General features: G+C 49.8%; 1 protein-coding gene across 3 annotated transcripts in view; it reads left to right on the top strand.

The window, feature by feature from the left end:
* Positions 1-270: 270 nt before the first annotated feature.
* Positions 271-23,078, top strand: part of GRM4 (glutamate metabotropic receptor 4) — a 230,659-nt gene continuing 207,851 nt past the window's right edge. For 2 of the 3 annotated variants that reach the window (XM_050953022.1, XM_050953024.1), the window contains exon 1: positions 271-1,162. The gene's annotated coding sequence lies outside the window, so the exon portion shown is untranslated. The remainder of the gene's footprint in view (positions 1,163-23,078) is intronic. The other variant, XM_050953023.1, reaches the window with a different exon arrangement.

The raw sequence follows: 23,078 nt of genomic DNA, 5'->3' as shown, positions 1-23,078 counted from the left end.
GAGATGCCGAGGGTGTGCTGGATGTGAGATGTGTCAGGGTTTGTGAGTGTAGGGCGTGTGCGCCAGCCTTTATGGATGGGTGTAGGATGGATGTGAAGTGCATTTGTACACACGATCCTCTGAGTCTCCTTCCCCGCCAATGCCAAGGTGTACTAGTGCTTTAAAAGGTTGGCCAAAATCAGAGCCTGGGGCTTCACCGCAGCTCCCAATGCAAAACTTCCAAGGCTGGCTCGCTCTCGCTGGCTGCTGTGCATGCTGCTGAGCAGATGTTATCCGACTGAATTTAGTTTAGCGTGACTGCAGCTCCCTTCCTCTGGCTCATCTCCTACATCGCTCTCTTTGCAGTGCTGCGGGCGGGGGAGAATGCATGGACCGTTCCCTCGCAGCTGATCTCTCTCGTTCTTTCTGGAGGACCTTTTTGAGGTTTTAAATCAAGCACTGACGGACAGCAAGGATTCTCCCTTTCCCCCGACGCCAGCCAGCAAATCCCTTTTCTCTCCCCCTCCCCAGCGGCAGTTCCGCTGCCTTATGCGTCAAATTTAAAGGGTTTCTTTTAAATTAATAAAGCAACTGGATGATGCGCGCTGGCAGAAGCGGGATCAGCCTCGTTGCCCCTGGAATACAGCTTTATTTCAGCAAGATCTGGGGTGGATAACAGAGCCCCCTTCCCGCCTGGCTTTGGAATCTCTTTCAGCACCATGCAAGTGGGCAGCTCCTCCGGGTGAGCCGTGTGTACCTAAACCGGCTTGCCCAAGGAGGGGTGTGTGGGGGGTGGGATTGGCACCCCCACAAAAACAGGACCGAGTCTGCATTATTCCTTGCTATCAAGGCGTGGAGTGGAGGAAGGCGAATCTCCGCTGCAGCCCCGGGGAAGGGCTCGGAGATTACTATTGCAGGAGGGGGGAACTGGCCGTGGCCCCGTAAAACAAACCAAAAGATTAGTCACCGCTGTCCGGGTTGCCCTGGGTGCTGGGGGAAGAAAACGAGTGAAAACTGCCATCGATTGAACTGCTGGGCAAAAGGCAAGCGGAGGGTGGGAAGGCAGCCAGAGGTTTCAGCACCACAGGATCCGTGGACAGCTCCTTGCGAGGCTGCTCCGGGCAGCCAGGGGCTTGGAAAGGGCCGAGAGGATTCGGATTTCGCCCAACTTGGGTGCGGAGGGGTAAGTTCAGTTTTTCTCCCCCCCGACCCCTGTCGGTGCGTTTCTTGTGGGGTGGGGTTTTCAGTCAGGTCCGGACGGGGCTTCTCACCACGAGCCAAAAGTGGCTTTTAAGGAGCAATCCCGAGGACAGATCACCTTGTCTTCCAGACCAAAAATGCCCCCTCTGGAAACCATCTGACCTGCAGGGCTGTAATTAACGAGGTGTGTGTAGAGGGCGCGGAGTGGAGGGTGGTGAAAGGGGAGCCTAGGTCCCATTCAGCTATCCTATCCTTATTAGTCTTCCGTGGAACAAGGGGGGAGGAGTGGGAAGACGCTTTACCTCTGAACTGGGGGCTTTGCTTGTTGGAGGACATGCTACTGAAGCCATCAGCACAGCCAGAGTCCTGCTAATAGGCTGCAAGGCATCATTGGGATTGCAGGTAACAGTTTGAACAGGAAGGGGACGGGGGTTGGGGGAACCGTCCCTCTCTTGCCATAAATATAACAGCACCCAAATACCACGGGGCAGAGAGAGATGCAGCAGAGGAACAGGCACATAAGATCTTAAGTCACCATGCATCTTCCGCAGCAGGCTGGGTTCTGTTCCCTCTCCCCCTTGTTCTTTTAATGTGGCATCTGCATAAATACTGAGGGATTGTTTGAACCCCGCTAACATTTTTAAGGGACGGGGGAGGCAGACTGCGCCGAGCTAAACTGCCGCAGAAAGACTTTAAACAGGGATTAAATCAAGCCCAACGTGGAGATAGATGCTTGCCAGGGGAAGCAAATGAAAGGAACTAAGGAGCAGACAACTGAACCTGATCCGGACACTGGCGGGGTGAGCGGGCAGCGGCGAAGTGAGCCGGATTCAATGTGCTTTCCGAGGCTGCTTGGCTGTTTCAATTTCACTCTTTCCTCAACTGATTTGCATCGTTAGTAGTTTGCATCCTCAGCGCCCCCAGTAGTGCTGGGGACTGTCTTTCCTCTCCCTGCGGGTCTTGTTGCTTGGCTAATCCTGCCTGGTAATTAGCCCCTCCACCTTCCCCGGAGCTTGGCTCTGGGACTGGAAACCAGTCTCTGGTTTTTGCTAACCGCTAGCACCCCCTCGCCCCCACATACACATGCTGCCCTCTGGTGCTTGCTGCTTGTCCTGCCCAGTCCGTCTAGCCGAGGCTGGACTCCTGTTACAGCTGTTGGGGAGAGGATTCTCCAATGCTCTCCGCAGGGGACAATGCGAACCGAGGCAGGGGAAGATCTTGCCAATGCGAGAACAACGGAGTGTGACTCAGAATGGACCAGTCCAATAGATCCAGGCACCTGTAGTTACTGGTCAGGCTGTCTCTTCCCTGGCATCCGCTTTGCATTGCTGCCCTGGGATCGAGCCCTCCTGGCTTCCCAGGAGAGATGGAAGAGGCTGGAAGGACTAGCTGCTCGGGCTTCCACCCACAGCAGAAGGGCACAGGTGCGTGTTGCCATTGCAGAGTAAATAGCAGCTACCCTTGTTAGGGCCAGTGGAGTTGTTGTAAATGGAGTGTGAGGCTGCATGTTTTCTCCGTCGTATGTAAAGATCAGGGGCATGAGGCCAGCTTCCTATCAGCCTTTACATTTCCAATAAGCCAGAGGTGCTGGTGCTCTGCAGAGGAACCACCCCAGAAGGTTGGATCCACACCTTATCTGTATCCTGGGTACAAATGCATCCCTGTGTGTGGTTCTTTTGGGGGCTGGGGCCCTCTAGTCCAAGCTGTTGTAACAGCAGAGCTGGGGGTTCTTTTTGAGAGAAAATCGGTTTGGTATCTGATAGCCCAAGGGTAACTTGTTGGATGCCCACCGCCCACCTTTCTATTATAATGTATTTTAAATGTCATAAGTTTGTTGTGCTCTGCTCATCCATAGCAGGATGCTTTTGTCTCACAAAACCACCATCATCATAATACTTGTGTCTGCACTTAGGAGGCTCAGAGATGAGTCATCCTTGTTGCTGGCTGACCTTTGGCTCTGGGTTTGAAGTGGGAACAATACAAGGTTGGGTTGGAGGAGAGAAGTGGAGTGGTGGAGGTGGTCTCATGCGCTGGCTGATTGCTCTAGGCACAGCCTGTGGGTGAAGAGAGACCATCAGATAGGTTGAATGCCTCCAGGAGCTCAGGGAAATACCAGTAGTTAAATCAAGAGCTCAGCTCACTTCTCCGGTCCTCGGACAGCCTGGCAGTTAAAGGAAACAAGATGGAGATCCTGAATTCAGGTCTCTTTCCTTGCAGAAGTTCCTGCTGCTCAGGGGGAGAGAAGGCATTGAACTGGGAAAAGGTTCACCTCTGCCAATCCAGTGCAGCTCAGGACTTAAGGGGACAGGGTGTGGAGACAGCCCCCCTCCTCTCTCAATCCCTGCTGCAGTTTCAAAACATGCTCCCAGATGTAGTACTATCTGGGGGAAAATTTTTGCAATTGCTCCTTTTCTTCTTCCAGGAATACATCACACTTCTCCTTCATTCAGATATCGGAGTCTTTTTGTCATTGATTTTGGTCCTGGGGTGGGAGCTGGCTGAAGGGAGTGAGGGGTAAATCACAGGAACATAGGTCAGGCCATGGGTCCTATCTCTCACAGTGGCCAGCACCAGTTGCTTCAGAGGAAGGTGCCCGATGCCCCTGTAGTTATAGTAAAACCTCCTCTGAAGGCAGGTTCTCCCTGACTCCCATCAGTTTGGGCAACCTTCCTGCTTCATAGCATTCTCTGAGAGAGGAAGGATGGCCCCATGGTTAGTGTGCTAGCCCTGGATTTTGTAGATCCAGCTTCAATTTCATGCTCCATGTGCCCTTGGGCAAGTGTCTCTGTGCCTCAGTTCTCCATCTGTACAATAGGGATAATACTCTTCCCTACCTCACAGGATAAATGATTGTGAGAGGATGAGATACTCTGGTGTTGGATCTAGAGATACAAAAAGCAGAGAGGGAAGTGACCTAGAAGTTTACACTCAGAACAAAATCTCCCTTCCCCCGCCTTCCTTTCAATCCCAGTTCCCCAACTTCCCTGACAGCTTTCCATGGCCTCAGTGCTTAATTTGTAATGAATGAGATGCCAGGGCTCAAGCAATTTTTTCACTTTGATAACTGATGCAGCAAGCCCAGAAGTGCCGGGGCTCAGCCCTGGCACAAATTAAGCCCTGTGTTGCCTCTTGTCAATATCAGACTGGCAAGTGCACGGGGCTATTGGCTGACAGTTTCTTTATCAGTTGAGGCCCAGAAATATTGTCACAAAATATCAGGGGGAAAACTGTGGTTTTCAACTTTTGCATTGCTTACCTGGTTGTCTTTCGCTCTCCTGAATATTTGAAGGTAGTGGAAGAAAATCAGTGTGCTGAAAACAGCTTCACCTAATCATAAACCACCATAAAATAAGAACATAAGAATGGCCATACTGGGTCAGACCAAAGGTTCATCCAGCCCCGTATCCTGTCTGCTGACAGTGGCCAGTGCCAGGTGCCCCAGAGGGAGTAAACCAACAGGTAATGATCAAGTGATCTCTCTCATCTCCCCTCTCCTCTTCTCCCACTCTGAGTATTCTTCTGCTAATTTTGTGCTGGCCCCTTAATGTTGCTACTTGGCTCACTCAGGCTCTTTCCCCCATAGTCTTCTTGTAGCAATAAGGGTGCCACCTCTCTGAAATGTAACAACTTTATATGCACATGCATTACACATCACCGCCCAGCAAGAAGCTTCTCTGGGGACATCAGGATATGCTCCACTGAAACTGGCTTGCCTATCTGCCAGTATTGAAGACTTCCAGTGATGGCTGGTTGGAAAAGGGGTGTGTGGACAGTGAGTTTTCAGTTATTAGTAGAGTGATATCCTGGGACTTGCACATGGGATGGGGGTGATGTGTATGTGGCAAGATCCTGGGCCCCGGTCTGCAGCTGATATATTTCTGATGAGCTGAAATTTGGGCAGTTCTGTCATTCTATGCCTGAGCTGCCCCAGTTAGCGAGTGGTTATCAAAAATTAATGTAAAGGTTTCATTGCATTTGTACAAGCAGAAATGAAGACTGACTTCTTCCAACTCCGATGCTTTGGTTAGGATTGTTTATTAGTATAATCAATGCTGGTTCAAATCAGAAACTCTGCTTTGTTTCTCTGCCTGTCACTCTGTCACATTCTCTGATCTCTAGCTGATACATTCTCCCAGTCTGCCTTGCCTTTCCTTTTTGGTGCGATACAATCCTTGAAAGCAAGGGATTAAAATTGGCTCTGTTTTACGAAGGACAGAAGAGGGAGAACTTGCCTGCAGTTACATGTATTCAGATAGCCTGATCCAATGCCCATTGGGAATCTCTTTCTATTGACTTCAATGGGCTTTGGGTCAGGCCCCACGTGAGGGGGAGAACAGTTTTATAATGACCTAAATGAAGGCTGCTACTTCCCTTTGGAATGTTGTTGATGAAATTTATTTATTATGAACAGTATGTTTCAGAGATTTCTACTTAGTAGCGCTCCACTTTCCTTTAAAAAATGAACATGCAGAAGATGTTGCCATTAGCTGGACCACATCCAATGGAGGTAGATATTAGCTCTCTTTTAATTGGGTCATGATTATATAAGAGCTCATGGTATTGGCCTTGCTAGTTAATCCAGGCATCATTGAATTGGGGCCTCATTTTAATTAAATTTATTTTGTTTAAGTACAGGGCCTGTGTTTTTCTATTAAGAACTTGCTCATGGCCCTGGGGCTACTTTTCTTGCTTAGGCAAACAAATACTGGGGTAACTTAACCTGAATTCTTTAGGCTTCCACTTTGTTTAAGCCATTTCTTGACTACTTCTCCCTCCCCCCACCTCCTTTCTGCTGTACTTAACACAGGCTTGGCAGCAAAATCTACAGCCAAAGCAAAGTCTCCCATAATAGCCTCTCAAGTGGGCAAAAACTAGTGCAAGCTAATTGGAATATTATGCTGTGATAAGACTGTCCTTGCTCTCCAAAGGATTAGCAGGTGGAGAAAAGGGTCTTGATGCTGGTTTAAACTCACAACAGCCGCAGCAGCGAAACCAAGGGAGGATCTCTCCTTGTTGAGCTTTTGCACTGGGGAGTCCATGCTATCTAGGATTAGTGGATTTCAGTCACTTCATTAGCAGCACCTCTTTCCAGTAGGGAGGAGGAAACAGGGCCGCCGGGGGGACGGGACACACAAGTGGGGCAATTTGCCTTGGGCCCCACAGGGGCCCCCATGACAATATAGTATTGCTACTTTTTTTATGGAAGAGGCCCCCAAAATTGCTTTCCCCAGGCCCCCTGAATCCTCTGGGCGGCCCTGGGAGGAAATGTGGTTTAAGGGTTCAAGCGGGGGACTGGGAGCAGGGGCATAATTTGCTATGGGTCAAAGGGGGCAGTTGCCTCCCCAGACCTTTAGTCTGGCACTTCCTCAGACTTCTGGCAGGTCTATATGCTCCACTTTTGCATCCCCCGATGTTGCAGGAAATAACATATTCACATATAATTTTCTATACGCTGACACATCTTTGCACCCCCCGCTGCCCCAATTTTTTTCTGAAATGGTGCCCCTGCCTGGGAGGCAGGACTTGTGGGTTCTCCTCTCCAGCTCTGTAAAGATGTGGATTAGTGGTTAGAGCAGGGAACTAAGAGGCAGGACTCCTGGTTTCTATTTTCAGCTCAACAGGTGACTTTGATGGGTGAAGTCACTTAAGAACGGCCATACTGGGTCAGACCAAAGGCCCATCTAGCTCAATGTCCTGTCTTCTGACAGTGGCCAGTGCTAGGTGCCCCAGAGGGAACGAACATAACAGAGAATCATCGAGTGATTCATTCTCAGCTTCTGGCAATCAGAGGCTAGGGACACCATCCCTGCCCATCCTGGCTAATAGCCATTGAGTTGAGCAAATCATTTCAATTGTTCTGTGCCTCAGTTTACTCATATGTAATTTGGGTGCAATCTTTTCTTTCCTACCTTGCACGGGCTGGTGAAGCTGAATGAATGCCTCTACAGTCCTCCGAAATCATTGGGCAGTGGGCACATTCGTGCAATGTGACAGTGCTACAATACGGCTCCAATAAACTCAATTTTGTATTGCAGAGCTGTTACGGTGACCTAAATTATAACCGTTTGGGAACCCCAGGCCAAATTCTGCTCCCAGGTACATGGATGTAATTGCATAGAAATCAATGCAGTTGCACCATTCAGAGTAAGAGTTCGTCCCCCCCTAGAGCTGGTATGCAGCATGCAAAGAACTGCCTCGATGCTGTGAAATCCTGTGATCTCTGCATGCTACAAATGCCCTTGCTTTCCCTTAGGGTATGATCTAATCTCTCAAAGCACTAGGAGGACCATCTGACTTATGGTGTTATGGAAGAATTTCACTTAACTGCTCTGTAATGAGGACCTCTAACCACTTCTGGTCCCCTGCTGAATTTCTACCCCCCTAATTTGAAGGCTCTGCTTGTGCCCATTTCACTTGTCAGGCAAACAATGTGGCTTTAGTATGGGTGTTTGTGTTTACACCTTATGGGCCAGATCCTCAGCTGCTGTACATTGACATACCTCTAGTGAAGTCAACAGAGCCCCATTCATTTCCATCAGCTGAAGAAATAGCCCAAGATTTTCAAAAGGGCTCAGTCTTGCTCCCATTCACGGCTGAACTTGCACTGATTTAAATGAGACCAGGATCTGGCCCCATAATTCTCGCTCCCATTACTGGGAGCTCTATGGTTGGAATCCCAGAGACTCTTTGGAAGCTTGGCAGTTGCAATGTGGCTTCTGCTCCAGGAAGTCTGACGTTGTGGGGGCGCAATATTTGTTGTCTATGCCAACATACCTGTGCCAGTACAGTCTCTGTAGCATAGACATACCCTCAATGATTGCCAGACCAAATTGGCTCTCTTTACAAGTCAAAAGTGAATGGCCTCTTGCTGCTGAAACTGCCAATTCCAGCTGAGGTCTGAATAACCCTGCCAGGTGTCTTCTGCTTGGTACATGAGGGCTGGCAATAAAAACTCTGGAATTGGAGTTTAACTGTTAGTGGTGGCCTAGGGGGATGAGCAGTACTGTCTGCTTGAAATTGCATGGAAAAACCTTTGTTGGGAGCAGATTGTTCCCTTCAAGAACAGTTTGATTGAAACCTCTGCAGACAAGGTGCTGCAGGCTTCAAGTGTTTCACCTTCATGCCACTTTTGCTGAGTTGATGACTAAAAAGACTCTTTCCCCCCCCCCCCCAACTGCCAGCCCTGAAAATTCACCCTAAAGTCTGGGATTCAAGCGGGGAGTTGGGGTGGGGACAGAGGTGGTATCTTTATTACTCTTGCAGAATTATCATTGGTAACAGATTCTGTAGTCAAGTGGTCACGATAGGGTTAACTGGGATACCCAGAGTATTTTAGGGTGGAGCTATGTTCCACCCTTCTCTTACTTCCTGATTTAGCACCCCCCCCCCTTGTGATGCAGTTTAAATAAAGTAGCAACTCCCAGCCTGCAGTCTTGAGTAGACTTAATTTTGCTACCCTGAGTGGTCCCTTTACAAATGATTCCATGGGCCTGTCTGCACAGCTCCAACGCAGGGCAGAACTTGGCTCGGCAACGAGAACCCTGCCAAAGATTTTAGTGCTGCTGCATGAACCGGAGTGGAATCCGCTTCCCTCTCCCAGAGCTGTGTTGGCTCAGCTGGCTTAACAGGAGTTTGGGGCGGGGGGAAGGAACTGCTGATGTTTGTAGGTTCTAAAGGGAGGAAGGCATTTGTAACATGGCTGCTTTTCAGAGCAGAATCCCACTCTAATGGACACCCGGATAGCCAGCTCGGGGGGTGTTCAGCATGAATTCAGCCTCTGTTGCAGAAGATGGAAGGTTTTCCAGCAGCAACATGGGAGCGGGAATGTGCCCTGAGTCTGTCTGTAGGATATAGTGAGCAAGCCAAATTCTGCTCAAACTGCATGTCTGCACCCTTGTTGACTTGAAAGTGCCTTTGGGCTTTGAGAGCTTGGATGAAAGTGCCCTTGAAGTTGCCCTGTAAGGAGTGTACTCGATTTAAACTGAAGGTCGAATTTGGCCTGGCAAGCTGATGTCTCACTCCATGGCTTAAGCATGAGGATACTGTGGCCTGACCATTTCCCCTGGCTCTGAAGTGCTTGTGCTGCATTGGGAATGAAGGATGCCTCTTCTTGTGGTGATATCTTTGAATCTGAGGTAGCTGGGACAAGCCACAGCTACCATCTAAGTGCAAAGCATCAGCCACTCACTTGCATTGGAATCCTCACTGCCCAAGATCTGCCATGATTCCCACCACCAGCTTCTGACTTACTGATACCCGGTGGGTTTGCCTAGCACATTGTGACTTCGGAAAGCTGAGCAAATGGAAGGTGCAGATCTATTAACAATTGTTTCCCCCTTTGTCCCACTCACCGGACAAAGCTGTCCACGAGGGAAGCAGCCACACTGCAGCCAGGACAGAGCCACTCACCCAGCCCTTATTGAAAAGCTTATGCAGGTGGAGCGAGGTTTTCAAAAGAGCCTAGCACCAACGTAAGTGGTCAGATTTTTCACAAGAGCTCAGGATGCTGGGTGCTGAGTTCTTGTGAAAATCTGGCTGTCGGTGTGATGACGCCAGCTGCTGGGAGGGCCAAGCTGTCTTAGAAATCTGGCCTTTCTTTAGGTGCTTAAATGGGAGGAGAGCTCCTGGGGGAATCCAGTCCTATATTTGGATGCTGAATCCTTAAAAGTATGGCACCGAGGACCCTGGAAACCAATTCCTGTTGGCCAGAGATGCTGAGTGGCCACACCATCAATTGATTTCAGTGGGCACGGAGCACCGTAGGGCCAGATTAACTTGGTTGCATAACATCATGTCTCTGAGCGAGTCTCACTGGCAAAGGGAATTGAGCCCAGGAGCTCTGGTCTGAAAAGCAGAGGCCTCTTTTGCCTAAGCTAAAAGACCCAACTCTGCTAGCTAAGGCTGTAGCAGCGTCTATATCTGCAGCCCTGGCCTCCGCTAGAGGGTGACAGAGCGCCACAGTGAGTGGGCTACAATTGCACCATTTGTCAGTGATGTAGGAGCAACATGGGAGCCCCCTAGAAGCCAATAGGGACAATGTAATAATGCTCTGTACCGAGATGGCAGCTTTCAGCTGGGGATCTCCAAGCTCTTCATGAGAGGTAGTGGTGTGTTAGGAGGGATGGGTATCCTGTTTTACAGATGACTAAAGCGATATCGTCTATCATTCTCGGGAGGTAGGTGAGTAACCAGTCTGTTATAGCAATGTATGTAAGCACCATTGCCCTGCATTGAATGGAACTGTGTGACATAGGTCCTGTAAGGTGAACAGCTAATGGAGATTCTCCGTCACAGAGGAACAGGGCTTTTGGAGCAGGAAGGTCTGCGTTCTACCCTCACTGTCGTTGGGAAGTGGCCAGAGGCACAGGGGGTGGCATGGTGACAGCTGTGAACCACTGGATGGCCCTGGGTTTAGTATAATATTCCTTTGTAACAGGGGTGTATGTGGAGGGGTGGGGAACACAGAGGATGTTGTCATATCTATGCTGCATTCAGATGTGTGATTGCAACATGTGGAGACATGCTCTAGCTTTGATCTAGCCAGCTCCAGCAACAAGAACAGTTGAGGCAGCATGAGCTAGCCTAGAGTACATACCCCAGGTGGGTTGTGCAGGCTGGGCTACCATGGCTTCATGCTATTGTCACTCAAGCTAGCCTGGATACGTCTGTGGGCTGCAGCCACACCTCCGCTTCCAGTGCAGACAGTCCTTAAGTGATGGGCATGAGTGAGTCACTGGCAAAGCCAGGTGGAGAACGCAGGAGTCCCAGCTCCTGGTTCTCCAGCTATCAGGCAACACTCCTGCTATGGAAACCATTGATTGTAGGCAGCTGGAAGAGGCAGCTCTAGAGGAGCTAGGCAGTCAGATGCCAGCAGGGAAGTTAGTCATGTAAGGGGTCTACAAATCAGGCTGGGAAGTACGAACCCTCTAGTGTGACAGCTGTAAACCACCAGCACTTAATGCAACGCAGAGGTTTATTTAAAGCATCCTGTGTTCAAGGCCATTGCAATCAAGCTGAGTGAGAAATGATGCTACGTAAAAATGGGTCTGAATACATCGGGATGACGCCAGTGAGAGCCAAGGTGCGCTATAGAGGACGAGATGCAGGCAGGATGCCAGGGCTATAAAGACTAATAGACAGTTAGGGCCAGGTCCTCAGCTGGTAGAAATGACCAAAGACCCACTGGAGTCAAGGCGGCTATGCCTATTTATGCCAGCTGAGAATCTGACCCAGTGTAAAGATGGACTCAGCCCCTCAGCTTGAGGGTGCTCGGAACCTTAACGGGTTGGGCCCATAAACCCTAGCTACGTTGCTATGAGGTGGGTTAGTATTTTTCTCTTCATTTGGAGAAACTGAGGCAGGGAAGGGCTGGGAGTTTTCTAAGTTCCTGCAGTGAGTCACTGGCAAAGCTAAAATCAAGGATAGGGTGTTCCTAGTGGTGTGCTCCGCTCACTAGGTGCTGCTGCTTCTGCCCTGCTCCCCCACCTCTTGCTGTCTTACTGCCAAGACACAAGTTCCAGGTATAATTCAGTCTGCAGCACAAAACAGCTTGCAGACAAGCTACCACCCTCGGCAGCTTCCCTGTGTAACGGAGCGAATGACACAGCGGTAATATGGATGCGCTGCCCTCTCCATCCAAAGACAGACCTGAGCTATTCATTTAACACCTTTACCACTGCCCAGACACTTTTCCAACTCATCATTTTATGGCATTGTTGGCAGGAAGTGCCACCCAACTGTCCTGGGGGCACTAAAACGGGCCATTTTGCCGAGCATTGAATGAGAGATGTTAAAAACTCCATAATCTCGTGCTTCCATCTCCCTTTGTGGGATAATGCCATCTCCCAGCCAAGTGCCATTCGTCCACTGCTGGGCCCAAGAACTGCAGCATGGTGCTCTCAAGGAACAGGCACAACCAATGCAAGTACTGCTGCGAAGCACCATAGAAGCGGGGTATTTTTGCAGTTGGTCGCATCAGGGCTCAAAGACCACACCTGTGGTGGTAGCTGTTATGGAGGCTGTGGTGTTGGCAGGACTCGGGTGGGCTCAGGTTAGATGACTGCATGTTAAAATCCCAAAATCCTGTGCCAGGCTACAGCCTGTGCCAGTGGAACTGCACCCACTGGGAATGAAGGATCCAACCCTCCCTAGCCTAAGGTACCATTCCCACACATCACCTCGGCTTTCCAGGCGAGCAGATGACACTAGCAAATGCTAATTAATGGCTCAATAACATTAAGCTGAGCCGCTCTCTGAATGCTTCCATTGATAATCGAGTTACAGAAAGCCAGCCTAGGAGCGGGGCACTCAGGGTGGGGTAAGTGGACTTGGCAGTTCTTTCCGAGCAGGATAGATGGAGCAGGCAAACCAGAACTGGCCAGCAGCATTAATATCCACTTGTGAACGTCCTGACATTTGTTAAGTGGGTTTAACTTGGGCAGAGCGACAACCAGAGCTGCGGATTTACAGCCCAGGAACCTGGAAATGCACACATCATCCGATTAGTTACCGTGCCTTTTGCTAGATTTCGGATCCAGCCTTTGGAGTGGGGGGTGGGCGGGCGAATCTCTCATTTGAAATAGAACGAGCCATCAAGACGGGCTCATTATGTGCTGATAAAGCGCTCGCCTGGCGTGGAGAGGCTGGGGCTGTGCTTTGCTTTCCTCTTTCTTCCGTGAATAAATCCCAGACGCTCTCGCTGTCCAAATAGCTCAGCTGCAGCTGAGCTCAGTGGAAACTGAGAAGGGGAAATGCACCGTCGCACTCTTTCCGTGCGTTTGCGCTCTGCGTCTTTTTTGTAACTGAAAACCTGGGATTGGAGGCCGGGGGGGGACACAATTTTCTAGATCTGTGGATGTAATGCTTACATGGCCGTTGTTCCTAGAGACTTCAAACAGATCAGGGCTCTGTTGTGCCAGGTGCTGTACAAACACGGATGCTGTATTTTGAAATGGTAAACAGGAAGGGGGGCCTATCTTTTGCTGTAGTAACTCATGGGCTGTCACATACAGCTGCCCGTGTGGATCCTCTGGTGGAATGAGCAGAATTAACTTTGAACAGCTGCTCCTGTACCGTTTTGGCAAGCGCTGGGATAGGTGCAGAGCACAAAGATTGGGGAATCTGTTTATTTAACTCAGATTTTCTTTTCTTATGCTTCTGAGTGTGGTGGGTGCCCCAGGGCTAGAGCCGCTGCTGCAGCATCACAATGCCTTTGAACCAGGATTCTTCTCATCTCAATTTTGGTGCTCAGACTCCCCTCTGAGTCCAGCAATTTAGGCCTTGCTGTATGAAGGGGACAGCTGAGTGCTTTTCAGCCAGAGTGAACTACCTACAGAGCTAGGCTGACTTGCTCCAGCTGAGGATCTGGCCCCCTGGCTCACTGGGATTGCCGGCTTGGGTATCTAGATGACTGCGTGCCAGCTTTTGGAGGTGAGGTTCTGTCTGCATGGGGATTTGAGCATTTGCCTCTCTGCCACGTATCTGCATCCAGAGGCACTTTCCATGAGAGCAGGGGTTTGCCTCTGTATCCGGATCCAAAATACCTCCTCTCCCACGTTCCTATGAGTGTGCTATGTGCTGTGCTACTGCCCCCCATCCCCCGCCCCAGAGGTGGGTGCATTTCAGTGGGGGTGTGTTTCATGTTTAAGTGCTTTGGGATGCAAGTTGCTAGCTAGATGCAAGATCCAGTTATGTAAAAGGGTAACCTAGCTCCAGGGGAAGAGTCTCCAGGCCTGGAGGATGCACCAGTAAAGCTGTTAGCAGCTGAATTATTCATTCATTGAGTATGTTCGGCTTCCCGAGTCCTTTCTCCCCATCCTCCCCGCCCAGTGCTGATTTCGTCCTCTTTCAGCTTCCTGGGACTGCAGGAACCAGTGGGAATGGATGGGGAGAGCGACCGGTAACAGCCAGGTAATCGGGACCCTTTGCAGAGCCTGAGGAGAGGAACTCAACTAGGGCTCTGAAGCACATTGGACATTTTAGAGCTGAGGATAGGAGGCAGAAAGTCACTTTCGAATGTTGCCTGTTTGGACTCAAGATTATATCAGCTTTTTGGAGCAAGAGGAGAGGGGTTGGGGTGTGTGTGTGTGTGGGGGGAGGAGTGGAAATCACTCCTCTCCTGCCCCATTTCAAACACAGTCCTTGGGCCCTCTTCAGCTCCTTGTAGCATCTCACTTGAGACTAGGACGAGGATTCAGGGGGGTTCTTGTCCTCTCATTATTTGCACCTCTTTGTTACCTGCTGTGATATTTTTACCTTCAGCTCATTCAGATCATATGATCAAAAGATACATGAGAGAGAGAGAGAGCAGGAGGGAAATTATCTTATTTTTAAAGAGAAGCCGCTCCCAGGCTCTCTGAGTGCTCTAGGCTCTGCTGAGCTTTGCCGCTGAGCCTCATTCCAGGGCTGTGATATTTCGCTCGTGGTTCCATGGCTGATGTCACAGAAGCTGGGACCAGCTGAACAGAGTGTCTCTCCCCATCCTTGCATTGTGCAGAAATGTTCTGGCTCATTGCATTTGCAGTCTGAGCCAGTGAGATGCGCTTTGGGTCACTCAGTCCTCAAAAGGAAACCCACAGAACGGTTGGCTGCTGAGTGGGTCTTTAATCAAAGGGTGAGCTGCACAGGGATGCTTTAGAGATCACTAGATAAGGGATTTCAGGATCCTGGGCACATCCCTTCCCACCCCTGCCCACTGCGTTGTGACCCTGTGTCTGCCATGGTGCCAGCTGTGACTCTGGCCTGGTTCTCGGCTCCTTGCAAGTCAGCTGGGGGAGGCTGGGAACAGGCTGTGTATTGAGACGGCAGCATTTGCCAGCAATGGGAGCTGGAGATGTTCAGCATCTCTCCTGGCGGGTTCTCTTCTACATGATGCCAGTGCTCTGTAGACCACACCAACTTCCTGGGGGGCAGTTCAGGATGCCTACACTGATCTTTGATACCCTATATGGTTTGGGTCCTAGTTGCTGGAGCCTCCCACCCCTGTCATGCAACTTGACATCAGCTGATGAGCTCTTGCTAAGAGTCCTGAGATGTGAACATCTGGGGCCTGGATGGGTGTAGGGACGTGGGGCATATCTAGCCATCAGTTAAAAGTGCACAGCTCCCCTGGGTTTTGCCTGTGGCCTTGGGCTAGGGGCTACATGTATTGGTTTTCTTGTTACAGGTAGAGGATGTTTTACTCCATTAGCATCTATTCCTGTCATTTTGCGTTGTTGCCCAGAGAGGCAATTCAACACACTGGAAAGAAACTCTTGTCCAGAGGGCTCGGGGACCTCGTCTCGGGCTCTGTCCTGACTGGATTTGAACCCTGCTGTAAAAATCTGCTCGCGTGTCTAATGCAGCAGCAGCAGCAGAGGGCGAGAGGAGTGAGCAGCACAAAGCCTCTCATTGGTGACTGAATCCTGAGTTCCTTTCCCAGCTTCTGCCCTTGTATGCAGGCTGACCGAGCTCCATTTGAGGTCAGTGGGCCAAATCAGGTGTGATCTGATTCCTATGCAAGTCCATGCCACTGGGATGAGGCCCTGGGTCTTCACTCAGGGCACGTCTATGCCGGAGGTATGATTTCCAGCCCGGGTAGACGTACCCAAGTTAGCTCTGACCAAGTGAGCACTTTAAAAATAGCAGGGTAGCTGTGGGCAGCGGGATGGGCTAGCGCACGACAGTGTACCTAGGGTCTCGGATGAGATGGTGTTTGGGGTCAGCAAGTGCCTCCCGTTGGCTGTGCCTTTGTGACTATGCTGCTATTTTTAGCACTCTAACTTGATCAAAGCTAGCATGGGTAAGTCGAACCAAAAAGGAAATGATGCCTCCAGCTCCGGGTGTATGCATACCCTTCATTTTGGCCTTAATAAGGGCTGAGTGCGAAGCTCAGGATTTAGCCCAGGGACTTAAGCGGGTTCTAGCTTGCGCATTCCTAGTGTTAAAACCAAACCCACACTTGTTAGTGTTCTTAACTAATAGAACAAAATTGTTGTTACGTTTGGTTCAATGCCAAGATCAAGCTCCTTATTCACTCCAGAAATGGCTGCATTTTTGTAGGGGAAGAAGTGGTTCCTGTATATTCACAGACCATATAAGGAAGGCCCCCCTTAAGTACAGGTCCCTAAACAGGCCTGAAAAGTTCTGATGAGCCTGCAACTGCTGCATTTGTGCACCAAAATGTGGGTTTGAATGCGAGAACCAGGTGTTTGTGCATATGTGTGCAGGGATAGTTACCTGTGTAATTACCCAAGCTGTGTGCACACACAGGTGAGTTTGGGCAAGGTGCTTAAATGTACAGAGCAAAGATAGCTTAGTGGTTAAGGTAGTGGGCTAGGACTCAGGATATCTGGGTTCTGATCGCTTGATATATTTAGGTCCTGTTCTGGGTAGAGGTTTCTAGGCACTACTAGAATGCAAATAGTCAATAAGTGTTGCATGCTTAGCTTAGACATGTGCATAGAAATGCTTTGTTCTGTAGCATTCCAGGAGTTATGTACTCATGAAATATTTATTATTCAGATTGAGCAATGAATATTTATCTAGATCAGCACTGCAAGAGTGCAAGGACACCATACCGGTCCAGGCTCAGAATCTCAACTGGCCTTTTAAAACGACGCTTCAGCGATGAAGAGAGAACTAATTTTGTTCACCTGTCTCAAAAATATTCTAGACCCAGGGTGAATCGAGTTCTACAAGGGTGTGTATTACCTAAGACGTGGATCCCAAGCTCAGTCAGTGTGGCTAAGTAGCCACTGGTTGTACAGTCCTTTGTGGCAGGGGAGATAGGACTTGGCAATAAGAGCAATTCTTTGGAGCTGCAGGACACAGACAGACCCCGAGGTGCTCCCTGGAACCCTGGTTGTGTTGTCTAGTCTCTTTATCTAGGGTTTCCCGCAGTCATGGACCAGACTGCTAGCCGTTCTCCTTTAGCTCAGGAGTGAGGAGAAATGGGTCTGCTCTCCAGTGATTGGCTCTGAACACTAAACTTCCCTAAAGGTTGGAAGCATCTAGGTCTGGGATTTGGGCCTATGACCATTTCTATTGGCAATAGTTTTTTGGGCCTGATTCTCCATTTTCCTGGACCCTGCCTAGTTACTTGCATTGCCGCAGAGGGAGTGTAAACTGCTACCAGAACAGAACGGTAGCGTTTATACTCCTTGGGCACTGGTGCAAACTGTCCTGAGCTGCTGTAAAGAGCTGCACAAAGGAATCCACTTGCAGCGTGCAACGAGAAGTTTTATGGGTCCTGCAAAACCCAGTAACTACACTATATGTTCTGGAGCACCATCTGCTGGCAACTTACTAGTGACCTCTAGACACATCCAGAGCACTCTTATAACATCAAGCACAGCCCGTGAGTCCCAGCAGAGAACTGGACACTCTGCCTAATGTAGCAATAGGGTGGATCCCTCACTGGGAGAAACACCACTTCAGGCTTCATCCCTGCGAGACCTGCCATTATTGCTGCTTAATTAAATCCAGTCCTATTGACAAGGCCACTCTGAAGTTCAGGCCTGACCGGGGTAGCTCTGTCAATCGAAACAATTGATTGCTTTGCTGTAAATTAATTTTTGGCTTGGGTTTCTTTTGTGACCAAGATTTAGGTGTCAACCCTCATTATAGAGGGACAACGTTCCTCTTCAGTCAGTCACTGTGGTGATGCACATATAGGACAGGAATGAGAGTATATGGCACGTTCCATTCATGGGTCTGAAAGCCAGGTCAAGTATCACTAGCCACATTTAAAGGTGGGAGGACTGAAGCGGAGAGAGGCTAATGGCCTGATTTTAAAGTGTAGTGGGAGCTGGTGTCCAGTAACCCTTGCAATGAGCCCACGAGCTTGTGTGTGCCTCCCAGAAAGGCAACCGGCCTGGATTTGACGACCTCTGGAGAGAATCAACCACTTCCTGTGCTAATTGTCCTGGTCACCTTTCACTATGTACCTTCTTTCTTAATTTGAATTTGTACGGCTTTAACTTCCCAGCCACTTTTTCTTGTTATGTTTTACTGTAAAAGCCCTTTAGTACCTGGTATTTTCTCCCCAGGAAGGTGCTTACATTTAAGTGCTCAGCACTTGTGAAAATCAGGCCCTAAGGGATTTTCCCAGAGTTCAGCACCAAGTCAGTGGAAGACTGGAAAAAGAACCCAGGAATCCTGACTCCCATGACCCCACTGGCCTGTGCTGCCTGGTCCCAGCATTGCATAACTTTGTTGAGGGTTGAAACTCACAAACCCCTTGTACTGGGTGTCCAGGAGTTCTGGATGTCCATGGTTTTGGATCACTGGGTTCTCCATGCAATGCCGGCTGACCTTTGAGCTAAGCCTCCCTTGCCTAGGACCATGAGGCACTGTTATGATGTGCTAAGCACGTCTTCCCAGCATGTGAGATCCAGGGCTTTCTGGCTGGGAATTTACTTTGAAAATACAGCAGGGCCAGCCTGTGAATCAGAAGCTTTCATGCTGCAAAGCTCAGATGCTCCTCCACTTTTGAAGCAAACAGCTTGGCTCTGGGTAATTCTGATTGCTTAAAAGCCCTGGCTGTCAGAAATGCTTTGGAAATTAGCCTTCAGAGCAGCTTTGACAGGCGGAGACGTACATAATTTATTGGAGTTAGTTGAGGCAAGGCCCCTCCCATCTGGGACAGCCACGGATCAGCCAGATCCTCAGCTGGTGTAAATGGGAGGCCCTTGGGGTGGCTTCAGCGGAGCAATGCCCATTTACATCAGCTGGGGATCTGGCCCGACACATCTAGCTCAGATACCAAGTTCTGTGTTTAAAATAAGATTAAATTAAACTGTTTCCTTGTGCTAAATAGTCAAGAGCTTCCCGCTCAGGGAATGCATTTGCCTGCTCTGCCTTTCTGTTTTTCTGTGGTTTGCATTAATAATGCACCGTCCCTAGAATAGCCAGCAGCTCTCATCCCAGTATCTCAGAGGCTTGGTAAAGGTGGGTGAAAATCATTGTCCCCATTATCCAGATGAAGAAACTGAGGCACAAAGATGGAGTGTCTCAAAGGCAGCTAGGGCATTGAGCTACACAGCTCCCAATGAAATAAATAAGAATTGGGTAGCTAAATGCCTTAGATAGCTAAAGGATTTGAAAATCTTTTTGCTTCAGGTTAGCCTCTTTCTCCAAGGGGGCTGATGATATTACCTAGCAATTAGATTGTGATATTCATCAGTAGATTTCAATGTGCTTTGCAAAAGAGGTCAGTGTCCTTATCCCCATTTTATAGAAGGGGAAACTGAGGCACAGAGGAAAAATGACTTCCCCAAAGTCACCCAGTAGCCAAGGGAGAACTAGGACTCAGGCCTCCTGAGTCCTAGTCCAGTGTTCTAGCCACTAGGCTGGAAGGGCTTTGGAAACAAATTGATGTTTGAGGTCCATGGACGCATGAATATCAATGAGATAAAGAGGGCAATAAACCCCCAGTGGGCTTTGAGACTCACAACTGAAGAGGTGATGTGACTTGTCCTAGGATACACAGTAAGTCAGTGGACAGAATCAAAACCAGACTTAGAACTCCTGACTCCCAGACCGTTGTGTTAGCCACAAGACCCTCCTCCTCCTCCTCCTCCTCCAGTTATAATATGTTAAGTATATGACATGCTCTTTGGCCCACAGCTTTGGGGCCCTTTCGGTGGCTACCCAGGATAAATCTCAGCTCGGTCAAGTTTTCTCTCCACCACACAAGAGGAAACTGAGGCACAGAGGTGAAGCAACTTGCCCAAGGTCACATGTTGAGTCAGTGTCAGAGTTGGGGGTGGGTTCTGTCTCCCAGCCCCCTGCGTTAAGTCCTTGACCTTGTTGCCTTCTCTAGCTGGGGCTCTCCTACAGTGCACTTTGAGTGGGCTGGACTTAAACAAGGACATAAATGAACCGAACGAGGGAAAGAGGGCAGCCTCTGGTTGAGGATGGAGGAGTGCTTAAAAAGAAAGCAGGAAATAGCTTTATAATGGGAGGAGTTTCTTGCAGCCAGGGATCCTCCAGATCACCCCAGGTGAAACCCAGCTGCTATGGTTGAGGCTGCCTCAGCTGTCAGCCCCTAGAGTGATCCATTTGTGTGTCAGGCTTTGAGAAACCCAGGGGCTTTGAGAACCAATGGGGAGAGTCAGAACATGCGGTTATGCCGCAGCCTTCCCTCCCCCGTGTGCCAATACCAGCTGGGGAGGTGAGGGGAAGGTGGGACTGAGCAGGGACTTCTGTAGCTGCACAGCTGTCAATGCAGATAATGGGGAAAGAGGGATTGGCTCAGGGGAGATCTCTCAAGGGGGATACCATTTGCATGCTGGAGCGCTCTTGCGAGGCACCGCAACCTAGCTGGGAGGGCGAGAAACAGTGGAATGTGAATGCTAGAGAAGGCTTTGGCACTTAGGATGCATCTTCCCTACGTTCTAGCAATGGTTTAAACGCTAACCGTTAGGTGCACTGTATCTTTGCTTGGGTGCTCTTCCCTAGGAGTCAATCCCCAGCATGGTGGGGAAGGGCACTGCTCTGCATCGGAGTGCTCGTCTTTCGCAGGAGATGTAAGGTGGATCTCCTGATCATTTGTGGCCATTAAAGGGCTTGTGGCTCTTAAGAGTACAGGCCTTTGGGGCTACTGCTTTGATCCGATTCTGGTAACTCCTTGTTCTGCCTCCCTAAAATGAATCCTTGCCGTTTCAATGTAATAAAACCTCGTTCATTGCTTTCTGTCCTAAGTTGCTTGGTATGCCTGAGAGGTGGCTGCCTGCTATGCTGGGGCGTGTAGACAGATGATAGGCCTCTAAAGTGCTTTGGGATGCAAGCTGCTGGGGCAGGGGGTTCTCAAACTTGTTTTCCGAGGGCGGGCTAATTCTTCGCAGAGAGCCAGTCTTGTGGACACCTTCCTCCTGCTCCCCTGTTTTGCCTCTTTCTCTGCTCCCTCGTCCCACTGCAAGTGCTACTTAGACACCCTATCATCTCCCCTTGCTCCCCGGGACCATCCTCTCCCTCTGGCAGCTTCAGTCCCCCTAGTGACTCGTGTGGTGGTCTTTACATTCCAAGCTATGAATGCTTTTGAACAATTAAATTATTCTTTTATGCAAACATTATATAGTAGAGTAGCCACAGCCTGCTGTGATGATGGTCCCCACAGTCCTTCCGCCTACCAAAATGGAGGCCCCGCCCACCTGTGGTCTCTGCAGCCGTATTCTTACCCCCTGCTCCACACAGGCCTGCAGGGGAGCTCCTGTTTCCTCCCCTTGCTCTTGGAATGGGGTTCCCAAATACAGACTGCTCGGGTAGCTTCTCCTTATTTCCTGCTCCTCCAGTGAGGAACTTGAAGATCTGCAGTGGCAGCCCCATGTGGTAACTAGCTGGCTCTCCCTGCCCCATCAGCCCATGTGGATCACTACTGGCACACTGCAAGAGGTTGTTGTGAAAGCATAAGTGCTAGTGGCTGCTGCTGGAGTATTGTGGGTTGGTTTGCTTACTCAGGGATATGAACAGCTCTCTGTGTACGAGTGGTATAAGCAGGGCAGCGCCTACATCTTCTCACAGAAAATGGCAACGGAGCAGAAAGCACCGAGATCTGGGCTCCCCTTAGAGGGGTGCGTGTGAGAACTGATGAACGGACATGGGACTTGGGGAGGGAGCGTGTAATCGGCAGTTGACGCAATATTTTGATGTGTGTGGTTCAGGCATGAAGGAATAAGTCTAGCCTGTGGGAAATCGAAGCTATGGTAAGGGATGTATGTGTTTGCAGGGAGTCTTGGTGAATTGTGCTTTCATGAAAGACACTGAGAGAGACCAGCATCCTAGATAATTTCACACTCCACATCTCATGCCAATTTGCCAGCCCGGTGTCACTTTACAGGGGAAATTTGAGAGCACAGATACAAATCTCCCTCTACATGCAGTTAGCATGGAAATGAATTGGAGAAACATTGACGTGGCTGGCTGGAGACAGAGGAAGTGGGGTTTGAGTGACCCAGAAAGATGATTCCCCTGGGGTCACGGGCGAAGCCGATTGTGGTAGCGTAGCACAGTCTTTGTTTGTATTCTGATAGCTTCTCGGGGTCTCATTGTGCTGGAGGCTGCATGTACACAGAGTGTGAGACAGTCCCTGCCCCAAAGGCTAAATAGAGCAGACAAAGTGTGGGAGGAAAACTGTTATTAGCCCTGCTTTACAGAGGGGAAGCTGAGGCACACAGAGATGAAGTGATTTGCCCCAGATCACAGAGAGAATCTGTGGCAGAGATAGAAACTGAAACCAGGTTTTTTTGCATGCCTGTCCACAAAACCAGCTGTCCTTTCTCACCATTTTTGACAGGCTGAGCTGGTGGTCTCATGGCAGCCCTTATGGGGAATCTCTTGCTTCTTGGGGGTTCCTTCCTACACGGTGCTTGATTCCAGTGATAGTTGGGGGTACTCAGCAGCATCAGGAGTTGCTCAGCTCCTTGGGAAAGTGATCCCTGGGTCAGCAGGGTCTGAGTATGCTGTGGAGACAGGCATGGGAATGCTTTGTACGGCTTTCAGGAGGCCTCCTTTAGCCATGCTCTGGGAGGAACTGAAGAGCTCTAGCAGGACCAGGGTCCAGCCCTAACGAGGTCACGCTGGGCACTGGCAGAGATGGCCTTTCTGCTATGAGGCAGTGTGGGAATTAGCCAGGGAGGGTCAGGATGAGGCTGCCATTTTGTCTCGCTGCTGTAGATGAACAATTGGTCGGACAGGAGCATGGGGTGCAAGGGGCCATGTGAGTTCGCCGCAGCTGGAAGTAGAGTGGGGTGCAACCAGGTCCCTCTGGGAGGCAGACTGATTTGGGAAACGGTGGAGAAAATGGGGGATTATTTCTCCTCATCCGCTGTGATCTCCCACACATGGATGTCACCCTCAGCCAAGTGTCAAGGAAGACCCGATCTGGGAGAAAGAGAGGAGCTGGAGCCTGGATTGTGACT

Source organism: Gopherus flavomarginatus, chromosome 5 (genome assembly GCF_025201925.1).
Source record: "Gopherus flavomarginatus isolate rGopFla2 chromosome 5, rGopFla2.mat.asm, whole genome shotgun sequence".
Classification (NCBI taxonomy): Eukaryota; Metazoa; Chordata; order Testudines; family Testudinidae; genus Gopherus; species Gopherus flavomarginatus.
Note: the sequence above shows the minus strand (reverse complement) of the source record. Positions and strands in the feature narration are given on the sequence as shown.